The sequence below is a fragment of the Rhinopithecus roxellana genome, chromosome 11 (assembly GCF_007565055.1).
Source record: "Rhinopithecus roxellana isolate Shanxi Qingling chromosome 11, ASM756505v1, whole genome shotgun sequence".
NCBI classification, from domain to species: domain Eukaryota; kingdom Metazoa; phylum Chordata; class Mammalia; order Primates; family Cercopithecidae; genus Rhinopithecus; species Rhinopithecus roxellana.
The window spans coordinates 16,262,523-16,282,624 of record NC_044559.1 but is presented as its reverse complement, the minus strand read 5'-3'; positions in this window follow the sequence as shown (position 1 = coordinate 16,282,624).

Sequence of the window (20,102 nt, the reverse complement as noted above, 5' to 3'; positions counted from 1 at the left end):
TCTCCATAAAATGCATCTCTTTCAGTTTGGCTGGTGGGATGGCTAAAAAAGAAAAAAAAAAAATGCGTCTTTCTGATGCAGTGCAGACCCTGCTAAGGGAAAATAAACCACCATTCTGCAATTTCAGTAACCAGGATTTGAAATAAGTCTTTTATTTACTGGTTGTCTGACCTTAGATAAGCTTTATCACCTCTGTAAGGCTCATATTCTGCATCTGTAAATTGGAGGTAATAATATTTACCTTGAATGAGTTCTGCACAGATTAAATGTGATAGTGCATTAAACTTTCAGCATGTGAACACACAGTAGCAGACCTGCCAAAAGCCCATACTGCCTTTATGGGATAAGAAAAATGTACTCGTTCTTCTGGGAGAACAACTGGCAAGTAGGGTGTGGAATCTGAAGAGCAGTACAGAGTAGGAGTTCTTAATCGTCATTAAGTGTTCATTATTAAATTGTTGTTGCAGATAATTTGTATCTAAATTCATTTATTTTCAGAAATGCAGCATAGCTCCATATAACAAATTGTAGTTTATATAATTTTTCCTTGGAGATGGTTTATAACTAGTTCGGTAGTTGGTGTCAAATATAGTGTCATCAGCTTTCAGCAGGCTGAAAATCAATGCAGCCGTGAGTGCTGTCAATAGTACCGATAACATCTCATTGGTCACGATGGAAAGTAGTTTGAATTTACTTAACATGGATTATTTTTTAACTTGATGCCTGCTTGTATGTCACTCTAAACACTGAATCAGAGCAGGTTGACATGAAAATAAAACTTATCTCTGTCTTCCAATGGCTCCAGTAGCCACCTATGAACGGTTGATCTATCTATATCACAGAGTGTGTAATTCAAAGCGACAATAAACAGCCGGGCACCCTGGCTCACGCGTGTAATCCCAGCCCTTTGGGAGGCCAAGCCAGGCAGATTACATGAGGTCAGGAGTTCGAGACCACCCCGGCCAATGTGGTAAAACCCTATCTCTACTGAAAACACAAAAATTAGCTCGGCGTGGTGGCGCACGCCTATAATCGCAGCTACTTGGGAGGCTGAGGCACGAGAATTGCTTGAACCCCAGAGGCAGAGGTTGGAGTGAGCCAAGATTGTGCCATCGCACTCCAGCCTGGGCAAGAAAAGTGAAACTCTGTCTCAAAACAACAATAACAAAGTGACAATAAAGAAGAAAGAAGCTACCATAATTTCACACACATGGAAGGTAAGGATTGCTGACAGATTTATGGGTTAAAACCTGCTGAAGACTGTGTGGAAATGTTTCACTCACTCGTCTTTGCAGACAGGCAAATTCTTTCATCCTGAGGCCCTTTGGATAAATTTTCTCTGGGAGCTGATGGACTCTAAATCTGTCAAATAGGGACCTATTAAATGTGACTCAATGCTATAAATGGTAGCAGGCTGAAGTCCTGAGTTTTAGCAGCTCTAAAGATGACACACACCTCTCCACATGGCATTTTATGATAGAGAAGAGCAAAGCTATTAGAATTGCCATCTTCCAAATTAGAAACCAAAGGGAGCATTTGCAATTCTTGCCCCTCTTGGACACCAACCCCAAGTATGGTGGCCACTGCCCAGTCAGACTGTGCTGTATTTTCACTTTTCAATGATCAGGGGTAAATGGATGAAAGAATTCAGAATCATGTGATTCTCTCATCTCCAGAGTAAAGGGATGGTGAGTGTCTGGAGGCAACACTAAGAACTGCTTGAAGAATACCACCCAAAGACCGGAAAGGGTCATATGTTTGTTACCACATGTGGCAGCTCCAAGGTATGAGTGTTGAAGCCTTCTAAATGCATCATATTTGGGAACTCTTTGACCTAATATAATCTCTGTGTGATTAACTCATTCAAATTCTAAGAATGACAAAGCTTGAGCAAACTGAGTTTTCTACAGTTGATACTCCGTCTGTCTGCTTCCAGAAAACAATGTTCAGGCACCAGAACATAATCAAGAAAAAGAGGAACAGGGCTTCTAGGTGGGGAAATGGGACTGTGCCTCACAACGGGCCTGCCACAGGCTTCAGTAAATGCACCTTCCTCTCTTGCTTATACAGGGCACTCCATGCTTCAGACTGAGGGGTTTTTCCTTGCCTTGTGGGAAGGAAGAATATTAACTCTATCCAAAGGATAGGTGGACCTGAAGTTTCTCAGGGTCTGTTGGAGGCTGGTTTTCCAGAAGCAAATAAGATGCAGTTTGACATGCTGGATATCTATTAAGAACCAACATCTGTGGGAGAGTGTTGGAGGAAGCAGAATTAGTCAGGAGCAAAAGTCTAACTGTGAGACAGGTTTACAAGGTCTTGGCCAACTCCACTGGAAGTGCAAGAGCATATATGGCCTGTCTGAGTTGTCCCACACAGGGCCGAAAGGGCCAGGCTTTTATAGCCCTGCTTTAATCGGTCACTGAATATGGGCCACCCCAGGAAGGCATGAATAGCCTTGGGGAATGCAGGTCTCTGTATGAAGCAATCCCTGAAGTGAAAGAGTGGAAAGCTGTTTGCTGGCTGCCAGGGTAACAAAACCTCCCTTGAAACAAAACCTCCCTGTTCTTTTCCCAGTAGGCTTTAGCAAGGTAGACCTTCCTTGATGGAGCTTTTAATCTTTAGAGTTTAGCCACTCTGACTCAGTATCTACTCCTGAACTTTCTGTGCTCTTCTTTCTACTCCTAGAGGTGAGTGCCTCTTCGTAAGCTCCCAACTGTGCCTTCCCTTTTAGCTTTTACTCTTTTCTTTCTGTTGCATGTTAGTCTCCTGGCACATTTTTATTTTCTTCTTTATTTATTTATTTATTTATTTATTTATTTATTTATTTATTTATTTATTTTTGGGTGGAGGAGGGAGACAGGGTCTCTCTCTGTCACCGAGGCTGGAATGCAGTGGCATAATCATTGTTCTCTGCAATCTTAAACTCCTTGGCTCAAGTGATCCTTCTGTCTTAGCCTCCTGAGTAGCTGAGACTACAGTCATGAGCCACCATGCCTGGCTAATTTTTTTTATTTTTGTAGAGATGGGGTCACACTATGTTGACCAGATTGGTCTCAAACTGTTGGCCTCCAATGATCCTTCCACCTTGGCCTCCTAAAGTGCTGAAATTACAGGTGTGAGCCACCATGCCTGGCCTCCTAGCCCTTTTCTGTAGCATCTTCTCCTTCAAATTTTGGCATACATGCTACCGGGGGTTCAGTGCTATTATAATTTTTGTGTTCTCTGATCACATTGCTCTCAGTGAGCCTTGTTCTCTCCTATTACCAGTCATACAGTCCAGAGTAGAGGTAGCCCTGACCACTATTAGTGATACTGTTAACAAAATGCCAGGGGTTCCCTCTTGGTCCTGCTGCTTGCTGCAGAGAAAGCCAATGACTGAGACAACAAGTATTTCCACAGAAGAAGGCTCTATTTGAATGATGCATTCAAGGAGATAGGAGATCTGTCTCAAATTCCTCTCCCTGAATGGGCAAAATTAGGGTGTTTAGACAGCAGGCAAGGTGAGAAAACAGGAATTAGGGAGGAGTAAGGAAGCAATCATGATGAATGAGGAGTCTGGCATCTCATTATCTGGATGCAGTGATCTAGTGAGTTTCAGTTCCTTGCCTGAGGGTGAGTTTCCTGAGTAAGGAACTCAGATCTAAGACAAATGCAAGTTTCACATTTTAAGACCAGGGAAAGTCAATTTCTGTATTTCTTTTTTAAAATTGTAAATATAAGTTCTATAAGACAATTGGGCCAGTTTCAGCATGGGTGCCCTCCCCAGCCCTAATGACTTTGGTAATCAGTGTATCCTCTAGGTATCCACGTGAAGCATGACCATCTGTCGGGTACTCTGGCCTTATATAGTGCGGTAGTCTAGCATGTCCATTTCCCTGAGCCCTTCAGTCCCATCCTCCACTGTCTACCATGGCAACTCTAGCATTTCAACTTTACTTACTGGGTCATGGCTGCTTCTATGCTTCTAAGAGTCATCCTAACTGGGCTTTTGCACCATTTCCCAGGGTGCTCCCTAGGTCGTTGCATCTATATCTTGGTAGAATACTCCCTAACCAATTATCTTTCCTATATCCAACTGGACTCCCTTGAACATCTATACGCACACACCCTTAATTTGGTAATTTCCAGGTAAATCTACAATCAGAAACTGGTAAGAGAGTTCTGCTGTCTTACATAAAAAAAGAAAATCAGCCTATTTAAAGGGACTGAAAAGTCATTCATGAAGATCAAATTTGCAGTCAGAAAAGGAGAATTCCCCTAATGGAGAAGCTCTTCCAAGGAGAAGGGCTTCTCAATAAACCAAACAATACCAAGGCATAATTAGATTGCCCACTAACTAAAGGCAGATGATTCTAATATGGAAGAGTGGCAGGGAAGTGTTGGGTGGAAAAGGGCAGGGTCCCTGGCAAGGACTCTACCATCAGACCTGTGCCCATGGACCTATGTGAGAATAGGCATTCCTGTTTTTGCGCCCAAATGTTGCATTTTTCCAAGACCACTCTGGCCTGCCACACCCCCATCCTGTACCCATGTAAACCCAAGACTTTAGTGGGCACACACACAAGTGGCTGAACATCAAGAGGAGCAGAGCACCAGACACCAACAGATACCGGCAGAACAGCAATGGTGCAGAGAATGAGAGGACAGAAAGGACATCTGGATGCCAATGGAAATTTATCCGGGGCTGGTTGGAGAAGACTCCAGCTGCTGGGCAGCCTAACTCTAGGGTAAGATCACCTTTCCACTCCATCCCCCTCTTCTGTTCCCCATCTGTCTCACAGATGGCCACCTCCACCACTCAATAAAACTTTGCATTCATCCTTCCAGCCCACATGTGATACAATTTTTCTGGCACACTGGGCAAGAACTCAGTCTGTCATACTGCTCCTCTGCCCTTGCAATAAGGCAGAGGGTCTATTGAGCGGATTAATACAAGCCATCTGTAGACAGCAAAGCTGAAAGAGCACACTGTAACACACGCCCACTTGGGCTTTGGGAGTCATAGACACCCACCCCTCAATGCTGCCGTGGGGCCGGAGCCCAAAAGCACTCCCACAGCCTCTGCACCTGCCCATTTGTGTGCTCCCTATAGGGTTTTGAGCAGTCAGAGTAACAGAAGGAGTGAGCCACAGCCCTGTCACATGTCCTTTGAGGGGGATAAGGGAACGCTCCTATTTCAATTCTAGGGTTGATGGTTGCAAACAGCTCACTCAGGCTTTTAATGATAGAGGAGGCTTGGGTTTCAGAGCCTCAGCAAAAAAGGCAAAAGTTTTATGAATAAATGAATCACCAAATCACACAGTAAGCCACAAGTTTTCATCAACATTAATTTTGCTGAATATTAAAAGTATTTAAATGCTGCAAACACAAACATGGTAAATAAAAGAACAAAAATACAACTATTGGGATTATAATGTATGTATAAGAATGAGTAATCAAATGTACACTCCAAATAGAGCACTATATAAATACTAACTACTCCTCCATTTACTACCAATAATAATGTTTCATCAGGACAAGGCTATTCCTTAGTACTTTATATTCTCTGCCATTATTAAGTTATTAATCTCACTTATATGGTTAATGGGGAAATCCTAGGTCCAAGTTAGGGACCAGAGGAAATGCATCAGAATTAAAGGCAAAGGAGCATTTTATAATCTTGAATGTTGCTTTGTTAAATGAACTGTCCCCAACTCCTAGTCTTAACCTTGAATCCAGAAGAATCTACCCTAGAGACATTTATCAGAGCTTTCCAGTTAGACTACACACACATTGCCAGGATAGGAAATAACTCTGGTCCAACTCAGTCTCTGCTAAAGCATTCATATTTCAATCAGTCCAATTAAACTAAGTTTTAATCTGTATGTCAAGGAAAGAGGACAGAGAGGAAGGATGTCTAGTGATCTCCCATGTGAGTTGTCCATGTTAAAATTGTTACACTCTTTGGGAGACAAGGAGTAAACAGCATGGACTCCAGAGTCACACAGACCAGGCTAAATTCCAGCTCAGCCTGTGGCTTAGTAAATTTTGGGTACACTATTTAATGTCTTTGAACCTGGGATCTCTTATCTACAAAGAGGGTATAAGAGTAGTACCTATTGTTAGGCTTATGAAGAAGACCATTTCGGGGGGAGGGGAAAGGAGCAGAAGGAAGGAGAAGAGAGAGAAACAGAAGGGAGAGGACGGGACGGGAGGGGAGTGGAGAGGAGGGGAGGGATAAACCAAATAAAACTTTCTGAAGTCAACTCTTTACACAAATTATCTGCAATAGGACAGACTGAAGAAATCTTTCCCAGCACATTCCCCCCGCAGTCTGTTCCTGTTCTCCAAGTTTCACTGAATAATTCATGAGCAAAAGGATATGAGCATGAAAGAGCAGCAGCCCTCTAGGAGCACTGGCCCGGAGACCATCCCAACATCATGCATACTTACTGATGGTGTTTGTGTGGAATGAAGAAGATGCTGAGTCTTCTTGTGACCATGTGGCCGAGCAAAGAACACCAGCAGATGAATGGCCTTGTTCTTATTGCTCTGCAATTGCAGACACCATTACAAAGCCAGGTTAAAGCAAAAGACCCTACAGCAGCTTAAATGTCTGTTGTCAGTCACTCTGCCCACACACATCCTCAAACCCATTAGGGGAGTCACTTGGGTTCCAGCCCTGGTCTGCTGAGATACCTTCTCATTGTCAACTGGCATCTGCCTTGAGAGGCAGCTTCTCTCCCCTGTTTTGCATCCAGTCTATAGTGGAATGTGGTGACCACACGTTGTCCCCAGTGAGATTCTCTGCCTCTAAAACCATTATTTCCATAAGCCTGAAAAAGTCTGGTAATACGGTTTGGCTGTGTCCCCACCCAAATCTCATCTTGAATTGCTTTTTCTATAATCACCACATGTCATGGGAGAGACCTGGTGGGAAGTAATTGAATCATGGGAGTGGGTTTTTCCCATGCTGTTCTTATGATAGTGAAGAAGTCTCATGAGATCTGATGGTTCTATAAAGGGTAGTTACCCCACACATGCTCTCTTGCCTGCTGCCATGTAAGACATGACTTTGTTTCTCCTTTGCTTTTTGCCATGATTGTGAGGCCGCCCCAGCCATGTGGAACTGTGAGTCCATTAAACTTCTTTTTCTTTATAAATTACTCAGTCTTGAGTATATCTTTATTAGCAGCATGAGAATGGACTAATATACCTGGCTTTGTGGATATATGCTACAACATATGGAGAGTGACCATATACTTTATCACAGAAACCTAGGCATGGTTAAGAGTACAGAGAGTATATTAATTCCATAAACAATGGATGCAAACTAGGACTAGCCAGAGGCAGTTTATTTAAACATGGATTAATGTAGTGGATGCAGGGTATGAAATTAAGGTTTCATGCTGCAGAAATTCATTTAAAAAGCAAGTATGGAATTCTTGTTTCTTATTCTCCCTTTGAAACTATTTGTAGCAGGCTGACTAATGGCCCCCAAAAATATCAGCTTCTAATCCTTGGAACCTGTAAATATTACCTTACGTGACAAAGGTGATTTTGCAGATAGGATTAAATTAAGGATTTTGAGATGGATGGATTATTCTGGATTATTTAGGTGGGTCCTAAATTCAATAACATGTATCCTTATACAAGTAAAACTTGACTACATACAGAGAAGACAATATGCAGATGGAGTAGAGATAATTTGAAGACACTGGCCGTGAATATTGGAGTTATGTAGTCACAAACCAAGAAATTCTGGCAGCCATCAGTGCTAAAGGAGGCAAGGAACAGATTCTCCAGAAGGAGTGCAACCCTGCTGATTTTGTCCAGTGATAGTGACTTGACAATTCTAACCTCCAGAGCTGTAAAAAATAAATTTTAATTGTTTTAAGCCACCAAACTTCTGGTACTTTGTTACAACAGGTACCAGAAACTACTATACTAGTTTAATTCTTTTTTATTTAGTAATGATTTCTGAAAATAAAATATTTTTTAAAACTTGTAACGAATAAGTAATGCAAAAGCATACCAAAAAAAATGATTTAAAAGAAATCACTGTAAAGTTCATATCCCAAGGAGGGCATAAAATGGCACTGCCACTTGCTGAACATCATTTCTTCTGTCTTTCTACTTAAGAATAAATAAATAGAAAAATAGTTATACTAAACTTAATTCAATGAAATCATAATATGTACAAGATTTTTAAAGAATTTAAATTTGCTTTTGCATAACAAAATAAATGAATATCAAAAAAACTGTTGAAATTCAAATAAACCATTCTTTATAACAAGGAAGTTAAGCCTTCCTTCCTCCCACCCTCCCTTTCTCCCTCCTTCTCTCTCTCTTTCTTTCTTTCTCTCTCTCTCTCTCTTTTTTTTTCGAGATGGAGTCTCACTCTGTCGCCCAGGCTAGAGTACAGTGGCACAATCTCGGCTCACTGCAAGCTCCGCCTCCCAGGTTCACGCCATTCTCCTGTCTCAGCTTCCTGAGTAGCTGGAATTACAGGCACTCGCCACCTCTTTCTCTCTCTCTTTCTTTCTTAGATGGGATCTCACTATGTTGCCCCGGCTGGTTTCAAACTCCAGGGCTCAAGTGGTCCTCCCACCTCAGCTTGCCAAACTGCTAAGATTATAGGTATGAGCTATCGCATCCAGTCAGAAGTTGAGTTTCCATTCCCAAACTCTCCTATCTCTAAAAGATTATATATCCTAATCCTCTTCAGACATAACCTAAGTTCAATGTCAGTTTAAAGAAAAGGTTGGCCTTCCAGTGAGATAGGACAGTCAATGTGCTCATGAGGCTGAAGGAACACAAAAGATACTCCTTCTGACAAATACGTCCCTATGGTCCAAGTATGGGATCAGTAATTTCTACCTTCAGACACTCGTTTGGGGGAAGGCCCCTGATAATGCAGAAATAATACTTGGAAGGTTGATGGTGCAGTGAGAAGTGATTAATGAAGACAGGAGACCAAGGCTTTTCATCTAGACTGGCTACTATCTGTTACTTATGATTATTTAATCCATGTTGCTCTGCATTCACTTAGGGATTGTGTGAAGATCAAATGGAGAGATTATTTAAAATCTTCAAAAACGATAACTCTAAGGTATGGTTATCTCAGTAGCCCATGCAGCCATTCTGCATTTAGAACCTTGAGCCAGGAGCAAAGAACAAATAGAAAGTTACAGTGGAATGAGTTATATGTCTATGACTTTGACTCAGTTTCTTAAAATTCCTGAGTCTCAATTTCCACATCCTTAAAATCAGAAAAATAATAACACTCATCTCATAGGTTAGTGTGAGAACTAAATAATGCATTCTATATAATGATTAGAACAAAGATTCTAGGTCATCATGAGCATTTTATAAATGACAGCAAACAAAACCAAACAAAAGAGTTTGTCAGAAAAACTGCAGGAAAGCACTTTCTGGGATAGACAGGCCTAAATAGCATGTGGTAATGGAGACCCAAGGCCATGGCAGCCCTAGAATAGCAGAATGCCTGCCCAGAATGGAAGCAGGCAGAGAAAGCCCCACTCTTCATGTCAGATTTTTACCTTACCCAGCTCTGCTAATCATGGTTTATATTTAACCCTAGCAAATGCAGACTCTGCAAAACACTGTATGAGACAGAGCAGAAGCATGGTGGCACAGAATACAAGGCTTGAATTCAACAGGATGTGTGATCATGGGCAAGTTACTTAACTTCTGTTTCTTCATCTGTCAAATGGGAATAATAATCCACTTCATAAAAAATGTGTGAGGATTATGTTTGTGATATGTGCCCCAAAGGACCTGTTATAAAAAAAATAGATACTTTAGAAATTGAAGCTACTTGTATGACTAATGTTATCAGAAACCATCTTTTAGGAGGTTAAAGCATAGTTAGAGGAAAAAGAGTAATCAAAATGAAATAAATGAGCAACAACAAAACATGTGGAACTAGTAAGAGCTAAAGTCAGGGATTCCCTTCATTAATATGCATTAACTATGTATTGTAGTAATCACCGTGTATCACTATATGTCAGCTATTGTGCTCTCTGCTGCAGAAATAGTAGTGAATAGAATAGTGACAGTCCCAGCCCCAAAGCATTTACAGTATGGGGTGCTGTTGACTCAACAGGACTTCATCATATGGGCGTTCCTTTTCTACTGCTCCCCAATAAAAGTTTTCCCTACATGTTCACTGCCTGTTTACCTTCCTGCTTCTAGCTAATATAGTACACAGACACCTGCAGAAATTTTTGTTAATATCCAGATCTAAATTTGCAGAGTCAAAGGCTGCAGCCCCGAAGCCTGAATTGCATTCATGAATATGTAGTAGTAGGATATTGCTTTACAAATGTGACAGCATCTAAGAGTCAGTATATATTGTAGTAGTTATTTGCTGTTAGACGAGGCCTGAGAGATGAGCTTTGAAATAAAGGGAGACTGGGTGAGAAGAAAACCATTATTCACCAAAGACCTACCCTGAGTCAGAGGCCAGGTGCTGTGAAATGCTATAGGTAATTTAATAAACTGGAATGGGGCTCTTGGTTATTTTCCTCCTATCACAAATGAAGAGCCTGAGGCTGAGAAATGTTAAGTGATTTACCCAAAGCCACAAAGCCAGTGAGGGGCAGAGGAAAATTTCAAAGCCTAGTCTGCTTGCCTCTAGTTTATTCCACCTTATCACAGAGCCTCAGCAGATGGACATCCTGGCACAGACTCTGTCACTAACTTGTTTTAGCCGCTATGGATGAATCATTCATTCCCACTTGGTCCTTGGGAATAAATGAGTGGTCTGGACTAGATGATTTCTGAGTTATTTTCATGTTATCTTTCTTACCTTCTGGCTTGGACTTAAGCATGAATATCAAAGGCAGAGCTGAGAACAACTAAAGAAGGTTGTGCTACTTCTGAAAGGACATCCTTCTCAGAGTGACCCTCATACCCAAGGTGCCTGCAGATGACACCCTCCTTTATCCATTATATTTTGGTTGTCCTCTAGCCTGGGAGTTAATGCCTGCCCTTGCAGTGGTCTCTATATACTAGAGGTCATTCTGATTGCAATTTAAGGCAGTGCCCTGTCACATAAAGAGACCCAAAATCAGCAGTTACAAACTGAGACCTAACTTAGTAACTTAAAAAGGCCATCTAACCTTGTTTAGCCTCAGTCTCCTTGGCTGTAAAATGGGAATGACACCTGTTCTCCTCATTTGGATCTCTTGAATTTTAAATCATAAAATGGAGACATGAAAACACTTTGAAAAAGATAAAATGGTCACAGCAGGCAAGTTAGATGTTTGTAACTAGAAAAGAGCGTGTATCCAATATCAGAAAAGGAATGAATATATTTAAATTTACATGTATTATATTAAATTTGATCATTTATATTTGATCATATTAACATTGTCTATATTTTTAACACAACCCTAATTTTAAGAACAAAGGTCACATTTTCTGGCAAATTTATTTATATATACACTAGTATTCCTCATTATGATACAGAAACATAAGTCAGAAACACTAGGGGCACTTTCTCATAGAAGCAGATACCTGTGCCATGAACAAGGCCAATTGACCCCGAATTTCTAGGAGTGAGACCTATAGATTTACTTTTTTTTTTTTTTTTTTTTTTTTTTTGAGATGGGTTTTCACTCTTGTTGCCCAGGCTGGAGTGCAATGGTGCCATCTCTGCTCACTGCAACCTCTGCCTCCCAGGTTCAAGGGATTCTACTGCCTCAGCCTCCCGAGTAGCTGGGATCACAGATGCCTGCCACCACACCCAGCTAATTTTTATATTTTTAGTAGAGATGGGGTTTCACCATGTTTCCAGGCTGGTCTTGAACCCCTGACCTTAGGTGATCCACCCACCTCCGCCTTCCAAAGTGCTGGGATTACAGGCATAAGCCATTGCACTGGGCCCTAGATCTACATTTTAACTAATTATTTCATTCCCCAACTGATTCACATCTAGGTGGTCTTCAGGACTCTGGATATAGAGAGTCGGCTAAATGCTTTCGATGGAGTAGATTAACAATGAAATATCTAACCTTGCCTGGGCTTAGCCCAGCAGATTATAATGGGTGGTTATCAAGGGCTGTGGTAGGGGTGGATGGACATTGGGTGTGTTTCAAGACATGGGAGTCACAGTTGATCAGGGTGCCACAGAATCTTGCCTGGGAAAAGCATTTACATTACTCCATGTCTACAGAACCAAAAGTATCTCAAGAAGTAAGACTGAACATTTGGACTAGAATCAATAATCCTAATGCTCTGAAAACCTCAGACCATCCATCAAGCTCTCTCAAAATCATAATGGCTAAAAATGTGACCTCTGGAATAAGAACAGCTGGGACTAAATCCCAATTCTAGTAACAATCAGCTGCATTACTGAGAAAGTTAGCTGCACTCATCTTATCTATAAAATAGGGTTGATATTAGCACCCAGGTTGCATAGTTTATGTAAACACTACATGAGATGAAATATTCCTAATGCAGTGCCTGGCACAGATTGAGGGCTCAATAAATGCCTGTCACCCAGGAAAATGGATCACCTGAGTCAATATTTGTTCCCCAGATACATTTTGAAAATTGCCAAGTAAGCAATTATAATATCTTGGATTAATGTGAAACACACACACACACACACACACACACACATGCCCATGCCTGAATTGTGACAATATCTGGAAATGGGGAAGAAACGATGACCCCTAGGTTCCAGTTGGGATAATGCAAAAAATAAAGACACTCTCAATGAACTCATGATGGGGGCTGTTTCCCTGTCCCCTTTACTGCAACCGAATCAAACATCCTGATCAGGGTTGTCCAATTCTTGACCTATCAAGAGCCAAAAGATTATTCTATATCTCCTGATTTCCAATGAGGAGATAAGAGTCATCATGATCAACCACATACTTGAGACTTTTATCATGGTCCAGGATGAAGTGTTTCATATTGTAAAAAACTTCAGCATTTAATTTACAGTGGAATCCTTGTGAGGTAGTTATTGCTATCCCCATTGCATAGGTGAAGCACTTAAGATGGCTCAATCTTTTTCCAGATTGCAAAATCGCCTAGAGTGGGAGCTGTGCCTTACCTTCTTCGACCACCCTCTGGGAGCTAGTGAAACCCTTGCAGATGGATAGTACCTAATTAGTATGGATGGTGCTGTGATAACTCTCAGCAGCTGCTCCAAGATTATAGCTGTGGCTTTCTATTCCTTACACCAGCAGCTGAAGCAGGCAGCTTCCTTAAGTGGTTAATTCCAGCAACTGTTCTGTGAAGTCCTGAATGTTTCTCTCCTAACATAACACTTTTCAAAAGTTATTAGGCATCTCTGAAGCCAGACTGTTCCATATACTTGTTTCCAGAAAGTAAGTAAAGCATTGTCCTGTGCAAACCCACTAGTAATGAATGTTGTGTGCAAATGGGCTTTGAATTCACAGGTGCTCTCCTCCCATCCATCAGCTGCCTTCTGTTCCCCAAAGCAGACCGATGTCCATGAGTCCATTTTGTAGGTGAGCACTCATGCCATGAAATGTCTTTTCCTACACTCATGAAGTAGGAGAAAAGAAATCCACACATATTTTCAGTTTTGAAACTCAGATTACAGACTTAGCCACAAATTCAAATATTCCTCAAAATTCCCCAACATTATTCACAGAGGACTGTATGCAAATCAAATTCAGAAGATACTTTATTGCAACTATAATTTCACTTGATATCCAAACTAAATTCTAACGGTGACTCTGAGGTTATGCTGGGACTGGAGGTGGTGGCAAGGGAGAGCATTGAGGAAAATTGACCTATGTATTCCTATATGATCCAAGGACCATCATATTATAAATAAATGGGTGATTTGGGTAAAGTCTAAATTAAATACCACTCTCTATTGGATATGATTGGTGATCATCTCACCTGCTAGGAAAAAGAGGATACAGGCTTATGATGTATAAATCCCACCTTCCCCAAACAAGCAGGTAGGATGATTCACAAAGAAAATATGCAGTCTAAGCACATTCATTATGCACTGTTCAAACTCCAGAAAACAACTCCTAGCTTACCAATGATATATCCCAGGGATACTTAAGATGAAATCTGTGGCTGTGCCAAATAATATCTATAAAAACACCTGTGTTCAGGTTGGAACACAACAAGGGGTTTTGTTTTTTTTTTGTTGTTTGTTGTTTGTTTTTCTGTTGTAAATGTCAGAAAATCTATCTAGGATCAGCTTAATCAGAAATATTTTATTTATTTATTGACTTCTGTAACTGATAAATTTGTTTTTGACAGGACTGGGTCCAGAGGCTGAAGTGATATCTAGGGTGTATTATTCTCCATGTCTCAGGCAAGCTGTTTCCAAGTGATAGCCCCAAAAATCTTAGACTCTTTGTGCTTTGAGTTCAGCAAAAGAGGAGCTCTTTCTTCCTAAAACCTCCAAATTTGGTCATTTGAAGTAAAGCCTTCATTCCTAAACCAATCACTGAAACTAGAACAGGTGAGTATTGCTTTCCTTCTCTTCCAAATCACAAGGTCTGTGAGTGGGAGAAGGATGATTGCTCAAAAAAGGCTTGCTTGGTGTTACTGGAAGTGTGGATGAAACTTACACAGACAAAACAACAGATTTCATCATAGTTCATAAGTGTGTTTTTTTTCCCCTTAAGAATATCAATAACTTTTATCATATTCTCAATGTGGTCAAAGCCTCTGAAGTAGTTAACAGTTCATAGAAGCCGGTAGTTCTTTGCATACCATGGAGGTAGTTGTGAGATGGAAGAGAAGAGTTCTAAACAAAGAGTAAAAAGGCAGAGGTTCTTGCTCCTGTATCTTCCTAACAAATTCTTAAGAATTTCATTTTGCTCATCTATGTTGACAAAAGGCAAAATAATAACACCAACGATTCTACTAAACTTCTACTTTCATAACATTCTTTACATGTGCAATCACTTTTTCAAAGTTGTCTTCCAATTAGACCAAAGATGTAAAACAAAAATTAAATGTTAGACACATAAGTTTAGAATTTCTAATAGTCAAATTAATACAATAAAAAACAGTAAAATTAATTGTAATTATGAATGCATTTGGCCAAATACATTCAAAAAATTGTTTCAAATCAATAAAACAGTAAGTTATTTTAAAAGCTTTATTGATATATAATTTAAATAACAAAGTTCACCCATATAAAGTATAAAATTCAATTTTTTTACTAAGATTACAAAGTTGTGAGAGTATCATCATAATCTAATTTTAGAATATTTTCTTCAACCTGAAAAGAAACCATGTATCCATTAAATTAACAATCAGTCCTCACACCACCCATCCAGAACTAGGCAGTCCTAATCCACTTCCCGACTGTAAGATTTTGCCTACTCTGAACATTTCATATAATGAATTTAGAGACTGAAGACACAGAAGAACAATAGATATTGTATATATCTAAAAATAGAACCCTGGCCTAAAGCCTGCAGCAACTGGCCCAGGATGTCAACCTACTACCTTCAATAATCCGTCTAGAAAATCAGACGACCCAGTGAAGTATTGATGGAACATATCTCAAAATAATAAGAGCTATTTATGACAAACCCACAGCCAATATTATACTGAATGGGCAAAAACTGGAAGCATTCCCTATGAAAACTGGCACAAGACAAGGATGCCCTCTCTCACCACTCCTATTCAACATAGTGTTGGAAGTTCTGACCAGGGCAATCAGGCAAGAGAAAGAAATAAAAGGTATTCAATTAAGAAATGAGGAAGCCAAATTGTCCCTGTTTGCAGATGACATGATTGTATATTTAGAAAACCCCATCATCTCAGCCCAAAATCTCCTTAAGCTGATAAGCAACCTCAACAAAGTCTCAGGATACAAAATCAGTGTGCAAAAATCACAAGCATTCCTATACACCATTAACAGACAAACAGAGAGCCAAATCATGACTGAACTCCCATTAACAATTGCTACAAAGAGAATAAAACACCTAGGAATCCAACTTACAAGGGATGTGAAGGACCTCTTCAAGGAGAACTACAAACCACTGCTCAACAAAATAAAAGAGGACACAAACAAATGGAAGAACATACCATGCTCATGGATAGGAAGACTCACATCATGAAAATGGCCATACTGCCCAAGGTAATTTATAGATTCAGTGCCATCCCCATAAGCTACCAATGACTTTCTTCACAGAATTGGAAAAAAAAACCTACTTTAAAGTTCATATGGAACCAAAAAAGAGCCTATGCCAAGACAATCCTGAGTCAAAAGAAGAAAGCTAGAGGCATCACACTACCTGACTTCAAACTATACTACAAGACTACAGTAACCAAAACAGCATGGCACTTGTACCAAAACAGAGATATAGACCAATGGAACAGAACAGAGGCCTCAGAAATAACATCACACATCTACAACAATCTGATCTTAGACAAACCTGGCAAAAACAAGAAATGGGGAAAGGATTCCCTATTTCATAAATGGTGCAGGGAAAACTGGCTAGCCATATGTAGAAAGCTGAAACCGGATCCCTTTCTTACACCTTATACAAAAATTAATTCAAGATGGATCAAAGACTTAAATGTTATACCTAAAACCATAAAAACCCTAGAAGAAAACGTAGGCAATACCGTTCAGGACATAGGCATGGGCAAGGACTTCATGACTAAAACACCAAAAGCAATGGCAACAAAAACCAAAATTGACAAATGGGATTTAATTAAACTAAAAAGCTTCTGCACAGCAAAAGGAACTACCATCAGAGTGAACAGGCAACCTATAGAATGAGAGAAAAATTTTGCTATCTACTCATCTGATAAAGGACTAATATCCAGAGTCTATAAAGAACTTAAATAAATTTACAAGAAAAAAACAATCCCATCAAAAAGTGGGCAAAGGATATGAACGGACATTTCTCAAAAGAAGACATTTATGCAGCCAACAGACACATGAAAAAATGCTCATCATCACTGGTCATCAGAGAAATGCAAATCAAAACTACAATGAGATACTGTCTCACGTCAGTTAGAATGGCACTCATTAAAAAGTCAGGAAACAACAGATGCTGGAGAGGATGTGGAGAAATAGGAACGCTTTTACACTGTTGCTGGGAATGTAAATTAGTTCAACCATTGTGGAAGACAGTGTGGTGATTCCTCAAGGATCTAGAACTAGAAATACTATTTGACCCAGCGATCCCATTACTGGGTATATACCCAAATAATTATAAATCATGCTACTATAAAGACACATACACATGTATGTTTATTGTGGCACTATTCACAATAGCAAAGACTTGGAACCCACCCAAATACCCATCAATGATAGACTGGATTAAGAAAATGTGGCACATATACACCATGGAATACTATGAAGCCATAAAAAATTTACGAGTTCATGTCCTTTGTAGGACATGGTTGAAGCTGGAAACCATTTTCAGCAAACTATCACAAGGACAGAAAACCAAACACTGCACGTTCTCACTCATGGGTGGGAATTGAACAATGAGAATACATGGAAACAGGGCGGGAAACATCACACACCAGGGCATGTCAGAGGGTGGGAGCTAGGGGAAGGATAGCATTAGGAGTAATACCTAATGTAAATGACAAGTTAATGGATGCAGCAAACCAACATGGCACATGTATACCTATGTAACAAACCTGCATGTTGTGTACATGTACCCTGGAACTTAAAGTATAATAAAATAAATTATAAAAACAAAAACTATATTCTAATTTCATTATTTTAGGGATGGCCCTATATCTCATCTTCTCTGAGTCTCTAGGCATTTTTTTAATCTGCAAAATACAGAGTCAGATGTGGGTAATCCTCCAAATCTCATCCAGATACAAATTATGTAGTTTGACATACAGTAGAAAAAATGTGTACTTCCTAAAATACAGCCATTTTATATATCTTTTTTAATGTAAAAAAAATAATTAATCTAGAGCCATAGATTGTGAAGGTGAGCTCTGCTTCCCGCCATAGCATGCTTCCCACCTCTTCACTTCCTGTTTATCTTCTTATTCATTCACAAGTTATGAAACATTTGCTCTGTGTGTCAGCTCTATAGGTGAAAAAATAAATCAGATTTCTCTATATCTCTGCCTTCTTAATATCTCTAATATGGGACCCCACTCTGGGACCCTAGTATCTCCCTTTGCAGAAGTTCAAAACCTAATTATTATAGAGTTAATAAGATCAATTTTTTCTGATCTTGTATGCCCTATAACATATTATGTGAATGACAGAGACTGCCTGTAGTAAAAAGCTTTGAAAATAGAATTTCAAACATAATAATTTAACCAAATGTACATTGGCAAAATGCTGTTCTATCTTGGGAATTTTTTTTCCTATATGGATTAATTTGGCTATGTTTGCTTTTCTGAAAAATTTAGCAGCCCTCAATCATATGTTAATGCCACCCATGCTAAATTGACTTCCATGATTTATTACACTTGGATATGGGAGAAAAGTCATTCTTCAGACAATATACTTCATACCACAGGTACTACCACTTTCACCAGCTTGTACATTGGTTCAAGTCCATTAATAAAACCAAGATCAAATAAGAAGCCCTCAGGCATAAACAGAGCAGGAGCAAAGATCTAGGTGGTGGTTTACACTCATTTGTAATATATTTTTTCATCACATTGTAGGATTTTTACCTTACTCAAGAACTTGATGGTTTTATAATAGAGTTTTCTTTCTGAATCTTTTCCTTTCTGCATAAAAACTGCTAATTTTAATCACAGGCTTTCATCCAATTGCTTGACAACACTAATTTCTAAATTTTAAAGCTTACTTCAATAATGCTTGGTTAATTATACGGGCATTTGGTGACAAGCAGAAGACACAAATTATTAATTGCACAAAATGAAACATTTAAATGCCTATCACTCTTTTAAAAAAAATCTCATTTTAAAATGTACATAATACTTATTTTGTTCCTATTGTCTAAGAAATTGGCATCATACTATTGTCCTAGCTATTCAGAATGATAATTAACTTTTCTGGTCTTATATATCTAGATTTAAACCCCATCATCACCATTTGCAATTTTGAATTTTGGTTCAAGTTAGTTGAATTATTTCAGCCTCAATGTCCTCATCTCTAAAATGGAACATTAGTAGTATATACTTCATAGAGCTGTGGTGAAGCATTTTTGAGATATAACTTGAGGTACTGTATAAAACAGATCTAACACAAACGTCACAAAAGCTTGTAGAACACTTAAGAACAGATTGGTATGTGGCATGTTCTTATAAAATTCTACATGAATATTCATGTTCTTGCTCTCCCCATTATACCTGTGAAAGCAGAGGAGATACCTTTGGTTCTAAAAGCGATCCAAACGAAAGATATGGGGAATCCTTTAAGATATAATATAACCCTCTGTCTGCAACCGTCTCTCTAATCAGTCTCACACAGAAGTAGCTTTCCTGCATTCCTGGAATCTCTTCTCACACCTCTAGCCAACAGTTGTGTTGCTTTCTAACCCACCCTCCTTCTTTCCTGTTACTTGACCATCTTATTCTGTCTCCTTTCCACTCTGTGGTCCAATCAAATACAGCTTCTATCCATCAACTTTATACATCTCCCTAAATCCTAGATGACATAGTTTTAAAAATCTTTTATCTCACCAAAACTATAAATACTGGACTGAAGAATGAAACTTGGGAGCCACTTGCATCATAAATATTACTCTATTTTCCACCTGAGATTAGAGACACATACCCTGCCTCTGAAGCAGTGTATCAGTTTTGGAATCGAAGTGGAGAACTGACTTACATAGTCCAGAGAGTAAAAGCAGTGTTGATATACCAGAACTAGATCCTTTTGGCATAATACTAGTTGTAGCAGAAGTGTCCTGGAGGAAAAAAAAAAAAAAGCAAGTCCTTTTCACAAGCAAAATGGATCAAAACACATAATGTTAACATAAACATGCAAATAGTTTAATTTTGCAATGGAGAAATGAAAAAATGATTAAAAATTAGAAAATCATTACAATCATAGTGTTTATTGTTTCCATAGAAATACATTTCCCCAACTCTAGTGTAGAACTCCACTCTAATTTAGAATCCTTTGTTTCTGAAGAAAATCTCTGATTTTCTTTGGGGTGGGTTACATTTGT